Below are 5,159 nucleotides of genomic sequence, written 5' to 3'. Positions count from 1 at the left end.
AGGACTTGGTCTTGCCCAAGGCTAAACCACCCTGCGCCCAGCAGCAACCCGTTACGAAAGAAAACGAAGTGACTGGAAAAGAGACTGATAGTTCCACGAATGACAACTCTCCAGAAAAAGGGATTACGGACCAGGACCCACCTTTGGTGATCAGACCACCATTTCCTAGCCGTCTAGCCAAATCGAAGAGAGAAAAGGAAGAAAGGGACATCTTCGAAACCTTTCGAAAGGTGGAGGTAAACATCCATTTACTTGATGCAATTAAACAAATACCTCGGTATGCAAAATTTCTGAAAGAATTATGTGTGAATAAGACTAAGCTTGCCGGTCATGAGAAAGTGGTTGTGGGAGAAAATGTCTCTGCCGTTTTACAAAGAAAAATTCCCCAAAAATGCAAAGATAAGGGTATGTTTGCTATTTCGTGTCTAATCGGTAATACTAGTATCAAGAGAGCAATGTGCGATTTAGGCACGTCAATTAACGTCATGCCTATGTCTATTTACTCTGATTTAAATGCTGGTCCAGACGGAAACAGGTGTAGTGATACAACTTGCCAATAGGGCTTTGGTCTATCCAAAGGGTGTTTTGGAAGATGTTTTAGTTCAGGTCAATGATTTAGTTTTTCTAGCCGATTTTTATGTGTTAGATATGCAAAATGACGACAATACTTTGGAATCTTCCGAGATATTGCTTGGAAGACCTTTTCTAACCACGACAAGAACAAAAATCGACGTCCATAAGGGCGTACTGACCATGGAATTTGACGGTAAGGTTGTCCAATTTAATGTGTATAATGCCATGAAATACCCAATTGATGTATCGTCTGTGTGTGGAATTGACATAATTGAACCTGTAACCCAAAATGTGTTTAATTTGAGTGGAAAGGATGAGTTGCAGGTAGCGCTAAGTGAAAGCCTGACCGCGGACAGTGAATACATGGAGGAGAGCATAAAAGAAATTGTCGATGCCTTAGAAAAATCTGACCAGTAGGTAGGAAATGTTTTTCATGTTCAAAAAATTAAAGCTAATCAGTGCTCTTTACCATCTATTGTGCAGGCACCTAAATTGGAGTTGAAAGAACTGCCCAAACACCTGAAATATGCCTATTTGGGGGCTGAAGAGACGTTGCCAGTAATAATTTCGAATGAACTAAGTCCGGACGAAGAGGAATAGTTGATTGAAGTGTTACGACAACATAAAAAGGCTATAGGGTGGACAATAGCTGATATGGAAGTCTGAGCCCATCGACATGCATGCATAAGATTCATCTTGAAGAAGGAGCAACACCAAAACGTGATGCTCAGCGGTGACTGAACCCACCCATGATGGAAGTCGTGAAGAAAGAAGTCCAAAAGATGTTAGATGCAAACGTAATATTCGCAATTTCGGACAGCAAATGGGTAAGCCCGGTCCATGTGGTGCCAAAGAAAACAGGGATTACAGTAGTTCAAAATGAGAAGGGAGAAATGGTCCCCACTCGTGTTCAAAACGGATGGCGCGTCTGTATCGACTACAGAAAGCTAAATGCCTCTACAAGAAAAGATCACTTCCCGCTCCCTTTTATTGATCAGATGTTGGAAAGGTTGGCCGGCAAGAAATTCTATTACAACATGGATGATTATTCGGGTTTCTACCAAGTTCCGGTGGCACCCGAAGATCAGGAAAAAACGACGTTCACATGTCCCTTCGGTACATTTGCCTACCGACGAATGTCGTTCGGATTATGCAACGCACCGGTAACATTCCAACGATGTATGGTAAGTATTTTTTTCTGATTATGTCGAGCAAATTATCGAAGTATTCATGGATGATTTCACTGTTTATGGTGATTCCTTTGATGAATGCTTAATTAACCTTGGTAAAATACTGAAACGATGCTTAAAGTTTAATCTAGTCCTGAATTATGAGAAGTGTCATTTTATGGTCAATCAAAGTATAATTCTAGGACATGTGGTTTCAGCTAGGGGTATTGAGGTAGATAGAGCAAAAATTGATGTAATTCAGTCTTTACCTTACCCCGGAAGTGTCCGGGAAGTCCGTTCTTTTCTTGGCCATGCAGGTTTTTATCGGTGTTTCATTAAAGATTTCTCCAAGATAACACAACCCATGTGCAAATTGCTGCAAAAAGAGGTCGCATTTGAGTTCGATCAGACTTGTAAGGATGCATTTGATGAACTGAAAGAAAAGCTAGTGTCAGCACCTATCATCCAACCACCAAATTGGAATTACCCCTTCGAGATTATGTGCGACGCTAGCAACTACGCAATCGGTGCTGTTCTCGGACAATGGATGGATAAGTTACCTCACGTTATATATTATGCATCGAGAACACTTGACAGTGCACAAAGCAATTATTCGACCACTAAAAGAGAACTTTTAACTATTGTCTTTGCTTTAGAGAAATTCCGTTGCTATTTACTTGGCACTAAGGTTACTGTATTTTTTGACCATGCAGCATTGCGGTATCTAATGAAGAAGAAAGATGCGAAACCTCGCCTAATTCGGTGGATACTTCTGCTACAGGAGTTCGACCTTGAAATACGTGACAAAAAAGGGTCTGAAAACTTGGTGGAAGATCATCTTAGCCGACTTCTCTCGTCGGACAATGACAATGAAGAACTCAAAGACGAATTTCCCGATGAACACTGTTTAGCATTAATGCAATTGAACCTTGGTATGCTGACTTGGTAAATTACATGGTTGCAGGGGTAATGCCAGAAGAGTTCACCCGGAATGGTTGCAGGGGTAATGCCAGAAGAGTTCACCCGGAACGAAAAAGATAAATTAAGGAAGGAAGCCAAATATTACATCTGGGACGAGCCCTATTTGTGGAAACACTGTTCTGATCAGATGATTCGGCGATGCATTCCAGAGACCGAAGTCGAGTCCATACTCTAGTTCAGCCATTCAAGCTCGTGCGGTGGTCACTTTGGACCAAAGCGAACAGCACGAAAAGTACTCGACTGTGGTTTGTTTTGGCCCAACATTTTTCATGATTCATACTTATTTTGCAAATCTTGTGCCAATTGTCAGAGAATTGGAAATTTAAGCCAGCGGAGTCAAATGCCACTTACGTCGATTTTAACTTGCGAAATCTTCGACGTATGGGGCATTGATTTTATGGGCCCATTTCCAAATTCTTTTGGCTATCTTTACATCTTATTGGCAGTGGATTATGTTTCGAAATGGGTGGAAGCAATTGCCACCAAGACTGATGATGCTCAAACAATTGTTAAGTTTTTGCAGGAAAACATATTTAGTAGGTTTGGCATGCTTAGGGCGTTAATCAGTGACAGAGGGACTCATTTCTGCAATCGGATAATGGTATCCCTACTTAAAAAGTATGGAGTCAATCATCGTATGTCCACAGCTTATCACCCACAGACCAATGGTCAGGCTGAAGTTTCGAACCGTGAAATTAAGTCTATCCTTGAGAAAACGGTGAATTTCACAAGAAAAGATTGGAGCGTCAGACTTGAGGACGCCCTATGGGCATACAGGACAACGTACAAAACTCCAATTGGGATGTCTCCCTACCGAATGGTTTACAGAAAACCATGTCATCTCCCCGTGGAATTGGAGCATAGGGCATTTTGGGCAGTTAAAAAATGCAACATGGCCTATGATGCAGCAGGGGAAGAGAGAAAATTACAGCTACAAGAGTTGGAGGAGCTTAGAACCGAAGCCTATGAGAGTTCAAGAATCTATAAACAGAAGTCCAAAAATTACCATGACTGCCTACTCACACGGAAGCAATTCCAAGTCGGGCAAAAAAGTCCTTTTGTACCATTCTCGACTCAAGATATTTGCGGGAAAATTACGCACTAAATGGATTGGTCCTTTCGTGGTAAAACATGTGTTCTTACATGGTGCGGTGGAAATTGAAAGCTTGAAAAATGATAAATGTTTCAAAGTAAATGGGCATCGCCTTAAGCCGTTCTACGAGGGATTCCAAGCTCAGGGGACTGAAGAAGTTTGCCTTGAAGTTCCCAAAGACTGAATACTGAAGTTCAGTTACGTCTAGCTTCAGACATAAAATAGCAACGCTACAGGGAGGCATCCCTAAGGCTAGTCTTGCCCAAGACTAGTGGCTCTTTTCATATCAGTTTTTTTTACTGTTTTTATTCTTCAACTAATTTAACTAACTTCATCCCTTTCCTTGGATGATTTCTGGGTTTCATTTTGTTAATTGCAAGTACAGGCATTGGCTTTTATGGAGTTGGGCTAAGGAAACTAAAGAACATAGGGATAATGGGCCTAAGAAAGGTTAATTTTTAAGTGAAGGGTAAAAGGTTTTTACCTTTACTTCACTCAAACCTAAACCTATTTTTTTAAAAACCCTTTACCCCTAAAACCCCTCCCACTTCACCGAAACACTCAAACACCCAAAACCTTTCATCTCCCTCTCCAAGCTCTTCTATGGACGGCTACTTCAGTGACGTTCCCAGGCGGAGCCGCTACCATCAACCGCCATCTCCTCCCCGCCAGTACCGTACAGACGCAGAATCACCTTCACCGCCGGCGAACCTTCACCGATACTCAAGGAAGGAGAAAGGGAAGGCTCCGATGGCGGACCAAACTCCTCCGCCAAAGGAACCTTCCGATAACCCATACCGCCTCCACTCCCCTTCCGCCTCAGAAATCGCCGCGATGTTGGTGCGGACTCACGAGACTGACTCCGTCGGCGATATACCTATGGCGGAACACCAGTCACCGCCTCCTGTAAGTTCGGCACCCTCACCACCGGCAGTTCCCACCTCCCCATACCGGTTCCACTCCCCTTCCGCCTTCGAAATAGCTGCAATGTTGGTGCGGATTCAAGAGACCGGTTCCGCCGGCGACATACCAGAGGCGGACCACCAATCACCACCTCTTGTAAGTTCGGCACCTTCACCACCACTGGCAGACCACCAGTCGCCGCTCCCTACTGGCTCGAACTCCCCCTACCTACGGCGAGCATCCACTCGCCAATTCCAGCAGGTTCGGCGCCCTCCTCACCTACGGCGGTTCCCCATTCACCACTCCCTACAGGTCCGGTACTCTCACCTCAGGTATCTGACCACCGCCCTCCACCACCAAAAACTCAAAGGAAGAGAAAACCCCCGCCATCCAGGAAACCGGCCCCGTCTCGGAAGTCCCAGTGACTTGCCCCTCCTCCA

The sequence above is a fragment of the Euphorbia lathyris genome, chromosome 6 (assembly GCF_963576675.1).
Source record: "Euphorbia lathyris chromosome 6, ddEupLath1.1, whole genome shotgun sequence".
NCBI classification, from domain to species: domain Eukaryota; kingdom Viridiplantae; phylum Streptophyta; class Magnoliopsida; order Malpighiales; family Euphorbiaceae; genus Euphorbia; species Euphorbia lathyris.
This window is presented reverse-complemented; position numbering follows the sequence as displayed.